The 16,076-nt window shown below is 37.2% G+C and overlaps 1 protein-coding gene across 1 annotated transcript in view; it reads right to left on the bottom strand.

Annotated features, from left to right (window-relative positions):
* The window catches only part of LOC145672902 (uncharacterized), a 117,938-nt gene that overhangs the window by 38,227 nt on the left and 63,635 nt on the right, over positions 1–16,076 (bottom strand). The window lies entirely within an intron of this gene.

Genomic DNA, 16,076 nt, shown 5'->3' with positions numbered 1-16,076 from the left:
TAGGATTTTCACACACATAAGCTTTTAAACTTTTAAATAGCAACCCCCATCGTGTGGTACCTCGTTTGAAAGGTAATCACGTGTAGAGACAAGTTTTAGAAACTACATGTCGCTAGCGTGTCCCTATCAAAGATGGCGGCCATCTGAAAAGTACGGTCGAAGTACGTTCCACGCATAACACTAAGGCCCGTCTCCTGAAGAAACCAATGCAGATAGAAGCATGAAATCTTTTGTAACCTTCAAGGGACATAAAAGACAACACTATATCAGGAGCGGATTAAAGGAGGGGGCAATCGCCCCCCCCCCCCCGAGAGCCCTCCAAAATATTAAAATCACACACACTGCCGCTTGTAGCTTACCGCCACACGAACGAAAGTTTGGGATCGTTGTTGCGTTATTTCAAAAGAGGGTTAATTCTTTAAATTATATTTAAAAATAGTCTGTATTCGGTATGCCGCGTTTGCGCTAACGATAACTCGAGTCATAATATCAGATAAATCTCATGAAGAAGGACGGTGTTACTTGAGGCCAGAACAGCTGGAAAACTATCAATGGCTGGTTCTTTCCCATAAGGAGAGGGATCTTTTTTGAAATATTGCTCACTTTTTGCAACGTTTTTTTTTGGGAAGGGGGGTATCGAAGAAACGTGCCTCTCCAAACTCTTGGGACCAGTGCTTAAAGTGAGGCGGTATGAGCCAGTTATGCATCCGAAAGTTAGAGAATCGGTCGGTATGACATACCGGTAAAAATAATTGATTTAAATTGTAATATGCCTGCAGAAAAAAAAAAGATTTTACACATAGAAGTGAGTACGACGTTAACATTGAGTCAAAAAATGTTTATAGGGTATAATATAAAATGGCAGAATTTGTGCTCTTGGTTTTTTCAACAATTCTGCGAGCAATTCTACCCCCCGCTCAAAAAAAAAAATATAACTACCATACCACCCGCCTAAAATTTTTAACCAGGATCTGCCTTTGAGATTGATAAGACTTCTTTTTTTAAATTCAAAATGTTAGCATTGTCTGGACTTCTGTGTTTTCAATTATAAGAAAATTAATGTTTGACCACGAGATCAGAAGAACCTTTTGAAAATGAAAATCAGATTGAAAGCTAATAGATACGGTACTAGAGACGAGACAAGAGTACCTACAAAGCCTTGAAAAGGAGACGAAAAAGCATATGGGCATATATGTGGTTTCTTGTTTTAATCCACTTAAAGGCCGCGTTGGATCACTATATTATTGTAAATGCCAGTAGCGGGTTGCAATATCAAAGATATGTAGGTACGCGCAAGTGTTCCCCTCCCCCAGCATTCTTGAGTCTTATCCAAAAAAATATTCAGGAAATATGAAGAGGAAAGTCTTTTAAGCTCTATTTGTATGTTATTGATTAAATTATTTCTCTAATATTGATTTAATATATAAGCTATTTCTTTTTTTTCAAACAACCACTATCAATGTACGTTTATACACTATTTATATACAAAACCTCTACACTCATGTTATTGAACAAGAGATAAATAGAATATGTAGTACGTGCTGTAAGCCATGAATGATGGCGTTAATCCGAAAAGAAGAAGAAGAACAAAAAAAGAAAATTGCATGCACGCAGTTAAACAAAATTATTTAATTATATAAACTATGCATTATTTTAGAATGGAAGGTCTTTCTTCCATCTTTTGGGCTTCAAATTTTTCTATGACTTTATTGAAATCTGAAATGCTTCTCGCCAAGTTTCTCTGAATAGAAAGCATCGCTACCGCAAATATTTTCCGCTTTATTTTCTTTAGGGTCCAGAAACACCTCTCTTCTCCGACAATATGCATTTTGTTAGCATTTCTTTGTATAAATATACGGTACAAAAAGTCCATTTTCAGAAACCACGTATTTTTGTCTGTAAAGAAGCATGAAATCTAAGATGTTTTCCTTCGAAAATGAAAAAAAAATAGTTTAACAGATGAGTATTGGAAGTGAATGATTTGATATTAATTAATGCTCTCCGCCGGAAATCGAACACGGAATCATGTGCACGAAAGACACAGAGCTAGGAATTAGACCAGTAGTAAGACATTTTCTTCTTCGAGACTCGATCGAGCCGCCCAGAATAGGATTTTTTAAAAAATAAATCTTATCCCAAGAATTTTCACCTTTGTATTATAAATGTTAAATAAAATCTATTGACTTCGAACGACCGCCCCACAAACTTTCAGCCTGGATCCGTCCCTGCTACCACCAGACTTATATTTGTTCTTTGCGAGTTTATGTTTTGTGAATAACTTCTTTCTTCCAAGCGTCTGTATGTCCCTCACCCTATCAATTGAGTCAAGCGCTGCTAAGCGGAGGAATTCGTAACTATTACAGAAGCTGACCAGTTGCGGAAGAAAGTGCAACCGCAAGAAAGCAATACAGGAAGATAGGAGCGATGCAAGAATAAATCCACTTCCCCATGTTGAGATAGGAGCTCGCTGCCATATGCTCAATGTTACTGGTTCCAGTGGCAACGTTCGCTGCCACTGGAAATGTAAATCTCTCTCTTTCTTTCCGTTTTTTAATTGACTTTTTTCAGAAATGCATCAATACTGTTTTGCGCTCAAGAGCAGAGGTTTATTTTTTACTGATACACAACTTTAATACTTAAAAATAGTTTTAGTATTAAAAAAATATCCGGTTGCACAACCATGCCGCCGCTGGTAAATGCGATATTTAAATAAACGTACCATCCGTGTTCTTCCACAGTTAGATCGCCGATATGCTCAAGCAAAATCTTAGGAAAGCAAAATCGTTTTATAAATATTTATTTCTGTTAGGCTGATGATAATGGGGAGTTAAAAAATTACTATACTAGTCCTCTCTCTCTTTGTCTCTCTTTCTATAGATTTTTCATATCAAAAATGGTGCAAAAGTTTCAGGAGTAGCTATACTCTTTAGCAGTGTTCAAAGTGGGGAAAAGCGCCCTTGCACAGGGACGATGCTTGTGCGGATAATTGGATCTCAGATGGTGACAGTGCAGAAACCAGAAACTAAGTTCAACGAGGGTAATTTTCGAGAATTGCTCAAATTTAGAATGGCTTATAGTGACGATCTCTTAAAGAATCACTGAAAGAAAGCATCGAAAAGGAACATTTTTGCCAATAAAATTACACAAAATGCCCTTATTGAGGGTTGGGGATGAGAAATCACGTCTGTAAAATTGTCAATCGGGTGCGAGAGGATCAGTTTTATTCTATTATGTTTGATGAGATTACGGTCTTTTCGCGCACATCTCAGCTGTCATTGATTCTAATGTACGTACACATGGGTGAAATAAGATAAGACTGCTTCGGTTTCATTGATCCTCGATCAGCAGAGCTGAAAGGTGAGGACATTGGTTGGAGTTCGGAATCCCAAGACGCAGAACTGCCCGAACTCTCACTGACTGGAGGGAAAATTGGAAAAATTGTTCTATCTTTGCTACGAGACTTCTCACTCGACCCGAAAAACTTCGTTGGTATTGGTACAGATGGTTACGCCGTCACGACCTCTCAAAGTCGCCGGGCAATGCAGGAGGCTTCAAACGCGCTGCACTGTTCATATTGCAGTCACAGCCTCAACTTGTCCACCTTCAGTTCGTCGTCAGTACAGTGCGTGAGGAACTGTCTGGGCAAGACGATCATTGCGTTTTTCACCGCATCGTCAAAACGTAGTACTGTCCTTAAGCTTACGGTTAGTGGCCAGTTGGAGACATTGTGTGAAACGAGGTGGGTTTAATGGAACGACGCGGTGTTACAATTTCACGTAAAATTTTTATAAATAAGTGAGGTTCTACAGTGTGTTCCAAGTAGTCCTAGTTAGATACAGCAGCCAAAGCATGGGCACTTTCTTCTGCCATGCACGACAGCGAGTTTATCGTAACTACTACGTGTCTTCAGGGTGTTCTCACGATAACCCTCCCCTCAATCGACTTTTGCAGAAGACAAATTTAGACATGAACGCAACGTCAGATGCCATTCGGGACACTATCGCAGCATTAAACAGAAAGCGTTCAAACAGCAAAGAATTCAAGGCAACTTTCGAAGCAATATCCAGAATGGTTGCCAGTGTCGACGTGCAGATTCAAACTCCTCATCTCACCCAAAGACAAACACATCGTACGAAGTTCAGGGCAGATGACACGACATCTTACTACTGAAGAACTGTTTACATTCCGTTGATAGAGTCGGTTGTAGAAGACCCCAAAACTCGTCTTTAGTTCCCTGTTTTCCCTCTTTAGTTCTGAATTTGCAATTTGCACTTCTAAATGGAAGAGAATTAAAGAAGGTAGAACTCTATCACGGACTGCGTCGGAGGCCTTGCCCATTAGCGACGAAGATCTTCACGTGACTATTCGAAAACTGCTGCGCATACTTGTAACCCTGTGGTACGGATTCCGCGTTAATCAGTAGGTCTCATATAGCCTCGCAGCTGAAAAGGACGTTTAACTCAACATCAACTCAATTTGTAACCCTGCATTCGAGCGTGGCCAGTGCAGAACGATCTTAATCCACATTGCACCGACTGAAAACGCGGTTGCGATCTCGTTCTGGCGAAAAGCGACTGAATGCCCCAAGAAGGAGGCCTAAGGGAGTTACGTGGGATAACTACTCCGTGTGGAGCGTACTTTACGAATGACTGCCATGTTGAATAGGGACACGCTAGGGACATGTAGTTTCCAAGACTGGACTCTACATGTGATTACCTTTCAAACAAAATAACACACGGTAGTGGTTGCTATTTAAAATTTTGTAGTTACCCCTTTAGGTCCCCTCATGAGGGGTTCTCCATATCAGCATTATGCTGTCTTTTATGTTCCTTGAAGGTTACGAAGGTTTCATGTTTCTATCTGCCCTGGTTTCTTCAGGAGACTGCCCTGGTCTTAGTGTTATTCGTGGAACGCACTGTATAATAAAATGTGTTTATCTATTTGTATATGAATATTGTACTCATATCAGGGGTAAAAGTGAGTGGGAAAGCGAGAGACGCTGTTACTCCACTTCAAAAAAAAAAAATCTTTGGCGGCCCTCACTTCCTAAAACAATTACCAAGGGCACGGGGAACGATGTGACGTTATGCGTCCCTTTACCTCTTCAGATCCAGATCCACTTTTACTCCTGATTCATATAATACGGTTTTGTGTACCTGTAATTTGTAAAAAAATGTAATGATCAAGCAGATATTTCAAAACTAAACCGTGGCGGTATTAGATACGTGGCTTGTTCACATTTTCACGACTAGAGAGAAGACTTGTATGGACCAAGTACCACCCTTATCAAATTGTATTCTTACAAGAAGACAGTTATAAATATGCGACAATACTGTAATTTTGGACATGAGTGTACACATCAGTTTCGAATGTTGATGTGATGAGGGCTCTCTCTTCTTACAATGACACCGACAAAAGAACAAATTCAAGATCCGAAAACATTGATACAATGTTTACGTGTTATTTGCATAAGTAAACTGTGGTGAACATTAGTTACTTTTTTAGTAATGTTTTCTCTGTGTGTTTATTTTTTCTTTAAATGATACTTTTATTTAGTGAGGATACTTAGTGTTATTTTTTTTAAAACTCAAATATTGTTTAATATAGTCATGCATGAGCCACTAGCGGATCCAGAAGGATCGTTTGGAGGGGGCGGTTCGCTTCCTGGAAAATGAGTGTAGAATCAAGGTGACCATAGTTTTAATTTGCAAGAATGGGACGCTAATGAATCCGGGGCTGAAGGGGGGGGGGGGTGTAAAGGAACCCGAATTTGTAAGGGTTTTTTTTTTTTTTTTTATGAAAGTATATTCTGTCCGTAAATTTAAATTAAATATGCACTTCCGTTTCGGAGGCGTGGCGATGTCATGATTCACTTCACAACTAGTCACAGCCATGTATCAGACGCGCTGTCTTGCACAGTACTTGTACAAAACAAAATACTGTATTGACGATGGCATTCATTTTAACGAAAGAGTGTACAATTTGGTCTAATCATTTATATTTTGAATAAGAATAGCGGGACAACAGTTAAAAACAAAAAAATCGGTCTATGCAAAAATAGATAACGGTATACAAGAATAAAGAATAATACAAAATGTTCACAAATTACAAAAGACATTATGATATTTCTATGCATTTCTTGGTAGCTTAAAAATAATACAATAATTAATTATAAAATGATGTTCAGTAGTATATAGTACACAGTGTTCCAAGTGGGCCAAAACATAGGGGAGCAATCTTTACAATTTGCTTTCATTTCTATTTATATCTGGATATAATTCAGCAGATTGAAAATTGAAAAGAAAGAAAGAAAAAAAAATATAATATTCAAACTGAACTCCAAGGATGTATTACTGGCATCTTGATTATTCCTCTTGGCGATTGCCCGAACATGAATTCCGTGGTTTTTCCCCGACATAAGAATGTTATGGTTTCTCCCTTAGAAGAAGTAGCCTGCTCACACAAGGGCACAGATCAAGTACAGGAGAATGAAATGGATACACTTTCGAATGCATAATACTAATCATCACTGCATTTAAACACTATTATACTACTAACAGGAACCCAGAGCGACGGTTTGAAGTCAAACTACAGCAGTAACATATAAAGAAATGAATTGTGAATATAAATCCTATATAAATATAATATATTGCAGAACTCCTTAACCATATAAATTGCTAGTTACTACGAAGGTAAGTGCATAATTTATTCAATAAAGTACTGTAAATAATGTAATAACAAAAAAATCAATACTAAGTGTTCTCTTATACAAACGCAACAGAAATTTTGTCAATCTAGCACGAAATGTGTATAAATTTTACATGAATTAAAATATGAATTAAAATTATATAGAATCACAATATAAGCCATTATAATGCATAAATAGTAAAAAGCATTATCAAAGCCTACAATAAAATGAACGAAAGATCAGAAATGTAAAACCAAATGATGTTTCCGTTCATTACTGCGCACAAACCATACTTCTTTTAACATACCGACTGGTGATATTATTTGACAATATCAGATATTTGAAAAAATGTAAATTAAAATTGAATGTTGAAAAAATTCACCTTTTAACGAAATTACCAATGGAGAATAAAGTACGTATAACTTGGTTTTCTTTCATCTCAGACATAATATGAACCCCGTTTGGCCTAATGACTAACACGCTTACCTTTGGTGCACGTGGTCCCGGGTTCGATTCCCGGTGGGAGTACAGTTAAACGAGAAAAAAAGTGGTTCGGATTCCATTATAATCAGTAGGTCCACGTCTCCTTTAGCCGTCCTGGCACAATCGTTGGACGTTAAACAAACAAAACAAATATCATATGCATAATATATAACTGTTTATTAAAAATATACTATATAAACACTTTTTTTTTTTACGATTGTAATTGTGCCCTTTTGTTTCATTTAAAAATTTAGAAAAGTTCGTTCATCTTTCTTGATTTTCTTTGCGATTCAGATACATCCAAGGAGTTCAACTGTAGACTCAGACTCATCACTTTCGGGGAGTACCCACAAGTTGAAAATAATTATGGGCAAAAACCACAACGGACGGAAACCCACAGAACGGTCTTAGTCAGCTTGTAGTTCATCTCTGTAAAAATTACAGCACAAAATCAAATCTACGTCCTTTCTTGTTCCTGGCAAATTCCGTGCTTCTAACCTTCAAAGATTCTTAAATATTGATATCATATTATAATAATTGTAATCTCCGTCCCTTTTCTTTCCACCTCTTCCCCCCATTTTATTAGAATATCAAAAAAACGTTGAAACGTGTGTCAAATAATTTTAAATGATATAAATATCAAATTTCAAGTCTCTAACCTTAAGGGATTCGGAGAGATGGCCACCTTATTAAAATAATTTCCACTCCATTGCCCCTTCCTTTCTTCGAATTTCCAAAAAATCCTTTCTAGTGATACCCTACGTCACAAATCTTTTCTACTGTCCGAATTTCAAGTTTCTAGCTTAAGCGGTTTGGCCTGTGTGAAGATTATTTATTCACTCAGGACTTCGTCTTTTATATATGAATTACAATAACAGCTAGCTTATGTTATTTCCCAAGAAAAGATGAAATGCCATTAAAAGCCACAATGAATACTTGATCCCTTCCTAATGTTCCCGTGTTGAACCCCAAGAGTCACTGCTTTCTTTGTTGATCTAGTACCTAGCAAAACTACCTTTTATCTTTGATGCATGAGGTTCTGTGGTTTGATTCCTGGTGAGTATGCATTGAACGCACTATAGTGGTTCAGATTCAACTTTAAATACTATTAAGTACCACACATTTTGATTAGACTCTGCTAGGCTTGTCACACAGATTGGATCGGTAGGGAGAAGACCATATTTATATTTCTAAAGAATAAATGCTGAAAGTAAAAAAATAACACCTTTGGGGGGGGCGGTTGCCCCCTCCGCCCCCCACGTGGATCCGCCAGTGGCATGAGCTCATGTCATGATTGATGAATGGAATTTGAGGTGAAATAAAATGTAATTAATTGTCATTGCAAAGGAAAATAGTGTTCTTACATCGAACTTTTATTCACCAATTTTATCCCGATTTACGCATATTTTTATAACGAAATTACGAATTCTTCACAAAATCGTGTCTCTTGATAGGATTTGGTATACGAGAGAATGTAAAATTTGTACAGCAAGGAGGGTAGTAACTGCCAGTGCCGTGCCGTGGAAAATCAGCGCCCGGGGCGAGAGTATACGACGGCGCCCCCATACATATATTCCAAGTAATTTTTCTCCCGATTTTTCGCCCATCTTACTTCGGCGCCCGGGCCCCCCCCCCTAGGCACGGTTCTGGTCAGGGCACTTTGAAAATCACAAGAGATTTAGTTCCTGCGTATATGACATGCAGAGACATAATGTAAAGTTTGTAAAATTCCAACAAGTTTAGCAGTGAATATTGAAGTATAGGCGTGTAATTTAAAACCATAACTACGTATAATTGCAGAAAAGGTATCTTCATTAGAATCAGCATCTTCAGAACCATCAGCGAAAAACACAGTCAGGTCTTGAAACTGTTGTAAGAGGGAACGAAACTCTTGTTGAAATTCGTGAGGTTTGGCTTCTTGTACTGTATTGTACCACATGGAAAGAAATAGCAGGACGAAGAATCTTCCATAAGGATGTAGGTAGAAAACCAAACTGACGTGAAAAGCAAACTTTTAAAACAAAGTCATACAAAAATTTCAGAGCACATACTCCATAAGGTTTGGTACCTTTCGGTCGTGTGTAATAAACTGTAGCGCTCTCCAGCTTCCAGTACATGGTAGGGATGGTAGAGCATTGATTTTAGATAAGCAAAACAGTAGAACATCAGCCGATGATGGCGCTACGTTAAAGATTGCACGTGCACTTCAACATACAAGCTGGGAATAGGACTGGTACGGAATGCACCAGTAACCAAACTTATACCAAGATGATGGACAGTGTTTAATTAGAGTTGTAACGCTGACGGACTCACAAACAATTCATCCATACGAACTCTGAGTGGATAAGGGTACAATACAGTCCTAGAAAAACAATACGATCAGCACCCCAAGAAATATGGGACAACACTTTCAGAAGATTGAGTGCTCTAGACAGCGATATTTTAGCTCTCGTAGGTGGACTGACAAAGACAGTCGATGACCAAACTGAAGGCCCAGAAATAGGATGTTATCAACAAAAGACAAACGTGTATGGCCTAGATAAAGATCTGAATGATATACGCAGTTACATAAGCGTCATTGTCGTTGACAAACGTACTGAAGGTCCAGAAACAGGATGTTATCAACAAAAGACAAGCGTGTATGGTCTAGATCAGTGTTGGGTAAGTTACTTGTAAAAATGTAACGCGTTACAAGTTACTTTACTTTCTCTTAAAATGTAACGCGTTAGTAACGCGTTACTTGCCCCCAAAAAGTAACTGTTACTTTACTTCGAAAGTAACGCGTTACTAACGCGTTACTTTTAGGTCCGAGACTTTAAAAATGTGAAAAAAAATATGACTTCAATTTTCCGTGCTACTATTACTACGGCTATTATTATTATTATTATTATTATTATTATTATTATTATTATTATTATTATTATTATTATTATTATTATTGCACGTTCTGAATCGCTTTATGTAAATGCAAGGACAAATTTTTACTTGACATATGAACATTTCAATATAATGTAACATTGATAAAATGCCATACTGCGTTACTCGTAGAGACGGGCACGTCCAAGTTCGAGCGAGTTTTCTTTGAAACTTGATTCGACTAGAAACAGACATCTTTGAGCTCGAACCGAGAACTAGGCTCGAAAAATTTCCTCTAACTCGACTCTAATTGGGGTCGAGTTTCGAGTCGACTCGAGCCAAATCCGGTGTGCAGTTTCGAGTACTTCTTCAAGTATATTACATAGACAGTATAATTATTATCAACGACACTGCTACTACTACAACTTTTATTATTATTATTAGTAGTAGTAGTAGTAGTATTAATTAATCATAACAACACTGTATAAAAAATGAAAGATGGGCGGTTTGTATTTGAATACTAAAAAACTAATTGATTACCAACCTCGGTAGTCGTGAAGTCTAGGAGTCAAGGACATTGTTCACGAGCTTCTGAATTTGGGTTCAGGGTCTAGGTTGAGTATTCGGACTCGAGCCAAACACTGTTAAACGTTATAGGGCACTGGCCAAATATCTTCAAAACTGCTCAGCCCGAGTTTAGAATTGTCAACGACTCGAGAAACTCGGCTCACAGCTCATTCACTATCGAACCGAACCGAGAAGTGAGCCGAACCAACAGCTCACCCAACCGACTCGGCTAGAGCCCTTGGCTCAGTTGAGCCGAACCGAGCAAATGGCTCATCCCTACCAAGCTAGCTCGAGCCTATGGTTCACCCCAAGTGAGCTGGCATGAGCCATCTTCTCAGTTGAACCGAGCCGAGCTGAGCTTGTTATAAAAAATCTCATGTGGTCCCGCTATCGAGACGAGACGAGATGCGAGCAGTGTCCCCTCTCGTGAGCAACACTAAAAGTATTTCATTTTACTGTTTAGCTTACATTTCTCATGGCTTTCGTTTTCCAGTGTAATCAGGCCATGATTTCAAGACGATTAAAACAAAGGAGCCATTTATCAAACTCGACTGGACTCGAAACTCGACGGGAAAACTGAATCGGCTCGGAACTCGACTCGAGGATATTACCCTTGATTTGACTCTAAACTCGACTTGAATTCGAGTCGAGTCGAGTTTTAATTTAACTCGTGCTCATCTCTATGCGTTAGAAAAAATGGTTGCTTATTATTATTCTGCTAAACTAATTATATAATAATAACAATGTTGTGAAATTAAAAATACAGAATATAGAGAAACATTACACTGCTCTATAATCAACGGGACTCTATGATAAGCAAACTGATCTGAAAGAACTCCAATATTACATACCATCAGCAAACTATTTTCTAGTAATAAAGTAGGCCTGCTCATCAGAATACAGTTTATTCATATTAACCCCTTACTGTAAATCGTTAATTATGGCACCCTAGTTGTTGATAAATATTTTCCGCCAGGGCACTTCAGACAGTTTACTTTTAAATTCTGTCCACCATCATCCTCGGCTCTTAAGAAAAAGTATTCTTTCAAATGTTCGAACAGTAAAATATTTTCGTTCTCCATCTTTATAAAAACAACACCAATCAAAGTAAAATAGACTACCGGTATCATTGCACTCCTAGTTCACTCACTGAATGTATTGATTTGGAGCTGTCAAAATCTACGACAAAATCTTCCAGGTGCTTGCAATCAGTACACGTGATTTCCCTAAGGCTGTCCTCATCTTTAAAAAAAACAGCAAGTGGCACTACGAACTTATCTGCTTCTCTGTGTGTCTATGACTGTCGGTCACTGACATACGTAATTCATGCTCGATTGTTTCATTCTGAGAAATTCACTTACAGGAAAGAAACATTTGTTTCCGAATAAAATATACATATATTGTAGTTACTCATCCGAAATGTAACGCGGAAAAAGTAACGCAAACTAGGTACGTTACTTAAAAATTTGTAACGCGTTACCGTTACAGTTACTTTGGAAAAGATGTAACGCGTTACTAGGAAACGTTACTTAAAAAGTAACGCGTTACTTGCGTTACGTTACTTCCCAACACTGGTCTAGATAAAGACCTGAATGATATGCACAGTTACATAAGCGTCATTGTCGTTGACAAACGTACTGAAGGCCCAGAAATAGGATGTTATTAACAAAAGACAAGCGTGTATGGCCTAGATAAAGATCTGAATGATATGCGCAGTTACATAAGCGTCATTGTCGTTGACAAACGTACTGAAGGCCCAGAAATAGGATGTTATTAACAAAAGACAAGCGTGTATGGTCTAGATAAAGATCTGAATAGAGATGCAAGGGCTCGGAAAAAAACCGGCTTTTTTGGGAAAAAACTCGGTGTTTTCTGCTTTGCTTTTTTGCTTGGGAAATTTTGGGCTTTTTTCAAAATACTGCTTTAAATTGATAAAACAGACTTTGTATCGCTTCTCTATAACACAAAAAATCATTTAATTAGTGGTTGATGCTGATAATAATATAAAACATCGAAAATAAACTATGAATTTCGAAAAAATATTTCAAACAATTTTTCTTCAACATATTTACATTATGAATTCCACAGGATTAACCAATGTATATAATAAGAATTTTTTAATCTCCTATATACAAAAGTAAGCAGAGTTGGCAAGAACCGTGGTTGTTTTTGAAAATGCCAAAAACCCGTTTTTTGGGGGATGTTTAAACCAGGCTTTTTTGACTTAGATTTTTTGCTTTATGTATTTATATTACATATTTACAGAAATAAGTTTGTTTCGACTTGATGTTATTATGCAACAGCGGGGTTATGCCGGAAGAACTCCCTAAGCTTAAAGAAGTGCGGTCAGTAAATTTCTTAAGTTGAGAATCTCCCGCCCTAGCCATTGGGAAAATCCCGTCATTACTTGAAATGTAAGACAATAACGGGAAATTCCTGTTATTGCTTTGCATGTAAAATTTAAAGGTCAACGTATCATAATCAGTACGCTAAAACTGAGGTATTAAATTACAAATTTAGTACCGGTACGTAGATATCATTCAAAGTCCAATCCAAGCTAATGTTGGAAGCTACGTAGGCAATCGATAAATTTTGCCAATTTCTATCAATATATTTAAGCAATATTGGCTTCTTTATAAAACAACACGCATTTAGGCATGCAGAAATATACAATTTGGTTTGTTTCGTATATTTAGGCTTAACATCCTTACGAAATACCGAGGTTATCAAGGAGAAGACTTTCGCTTAAACTGACATCCGAACCGCTACTTGGGTTACGCATGAAAGAAGGTTTGTGGTTCGACCGAGAATTGAACATGGGACACCTTGATAAAAAGGTGAAAGGGAAATAAAACTATTGCAGGTGGTTTGATATCTGGAAACGTTACCATGAAGTTCACACGATTCGCATTTTTCATTCTTTTTATTTTTGTGGTTTAAACCACTTATTAAAAAAATAAAAGTTGGTGTAAACCAGCCAACCCTAAAAGTAAACACTTCTTTTTAAAGAATATACAAATAACTAGCAAAATAGTATCTAGTATTTTTACTTCAAAATATTCCATACCCTCTTTTTGAAACAAAATAAAATTAAAATAAAACATAAGAGAAATACTTAGATTTATATGATACACTTAAAGGCTGCACATCTAGAGCTTTTGGTTCTGTATATTCTTGAAATTCTACAGTTAAGTTTTATAGAACCACCATCACAGTTTACCCAATCCTCAAGTTTTCTGAATTTTTAACAAGAGGGATTCAACATATCATTACGGAATCCCCCCCCCCCCCCGAAAAAAAAGACTACGGAATATATTTAAGTTGAGCTAAATACAACTGCACAACAAACATGACTGAGTGATTACCTTTTGCGCTTCTATCGGGAAGTCCGGGATTCAACCAGCATTCGACCATTCTGACAAAGCTTTTCTTCATTCCATCTATGAATGTAGAAATAGTGCGTGTACTGTGAGTTGGGCGACTTCCTTTTTTATTGTTTTTAAATCGTTATTATTACTAATTACCAGCAGTGACGGTTTTGCGAAGGTTAGGGGGGCGGTCTTTCGGACTGAAGCCCGTTCCCCAAAGTTACGGAATGTCTGCAACAAACGAAATATCTATTATTTATGCCTTTACTCATAAACTTTAAGCTCCCGTCAAATAAAAATTACGAATGTTTAAAAAAAACTAAACATTAGTAAGAAACCCTTCCCAAAATACTTTTCTAAATCCGCCACTGATTCTCAGTATAAAATGATTTTTAAAGTTGTATCCGGAAGATTATTGCTAAACATATAAACGAAACGAAATATTAGTTATGCCTGTACTCATAAACTTCAAGCACTTCCCAAATAAAATTAGGACTTTTTAGGAAACGAAACAATCAGAAAAAACCCTCCTAAAGTACGTTTCTAAATCCGCTACTGATTATTTGTATAAATTGGTATTCAAGGTTGTGTCCGGAAAATTATTGCTAAATCACTTCACAGCTACAGTATAACAGAAATGTGGAAGTACGGTTTGACGGATATATTGAAAAACGTACGCTTTGACGGATAAATAGAAAAACGGGCAAGTTCAACTTTTGCGCTAGAAGCTAGAGTACTAAAAGCTCTTAGAAATGAAACACGGATGACAAACTAGAGAAGAAAAAAGATGTTGATAACTCAAAAGTTAAAATAAAGTTAAATAGCCTCTAAAATTACCCTCAAATACTACATTATTCATGTTAGCTTTAATTCGTAAAACATGTGCTCCATCCATCTTGATGGTGAATTTCAGAGCGAAATATCACATTCAGGTCATGGAATTCTTATCTAACTATAGAATATACTATAAGAAAACTATTTAGATAGAAAAATCATGAAGTTGAAAAAAGCCAAAATTTCCAAAATTCTCGTTTTTTTTCCAAAAAAGCCTCCTTTTTATGTGAAAAAAACCATCGATTCAAAAAAGCCGGCTTTTTTGCATCTCTAGATCTGAATGATATGCGCAGTTACATAAGCGTCATTGTCGTTGACAAACGTACTGAAGGCCCAGAAATAGGATGTTATCAACAAAAGACAAGCGTGTATGGCCTAGATAAAGATCTGAATGATATGCGCAGTTACGTAAGCGCCAGTGTCGTTGACAAACGTGAAAGCCTGTTCAGAGTGAGATGTATCACAAAAGCGGCAACAAGTTGTAGGTCCACGTCTCATATAGCATCGACGTTGAAAGGGACGCTAAACTCAAAATCAAATCAAACCAAAGTGAACATGTACAGAAGGACGCACCCGTAAACCAAATTGCAGAACGCTAGTTGATCTTTATCGTGCCAAAGATCAGAGTTTTCTGGCTTCTCCTTGTACAAGTTTTGCATTGCAGTATCTAGGTTACAACAACATTATATATAAAATATCATTTGATTAAATTTTACTTAAAATATTTATAATAAATAATACGTTATCAACAGGGTTCTTACTAATCTGAAGAAATCTATTTCCCTGCCTTGATTTTTCGCAGGAAATTCCCTGACTTTGTTTACAAGTGTCAAATCAGGCTGACATATAAATAAGGAATAAATAATGGTGAATATATATATATATATATACGAAAACATTTATTCTATAGACACAAATAGTAATCAATTGCTCTAATGTATCTTCCACTTACCTACCATAAATAGACATTATAAAGGTTGGCGGCTAAACTGAAATTGGTATACAATTAATGTTAGAAAAAATATATTTTATAAAATTTCCCTGACTTTCTCTGATTTCCAGTCTTTTTCCCTGAGCTTCCCTGACCTGCACCATTTTCCCTGATTTGCCTGACTTCCCTGACCTGCACCATTTTCCCTGATTTGCCTGACTTTCCTGACCTGCACCATTTTCCCTGATTTTCCTGACTTCCCTGACCTGCACCATTTTCCCTGATTTGCCTGACTTCCCTGACCTGCATCATTTTCCCTGATTTGCCTGACTTTCCTGACCAGTAGGAA

Source organism: Thermobia domestica, chromosome 16 (genome assembly GCF_964235325.1).
Source record: "Thermobia domestica chromosome 16, izTheDome1.hap1.1, whole genome shotgun sequence".
NCBI lineage: Eukaryota > Metazoa > Arthropoda > Insecta > Zygentoma > Lepismatidae > Thermobia > Thermobia domestica.
Note: the sequence above shows the minus strand (reverse complement) of the source record. Positions and strands in the feature narration are given on the sequence as shown.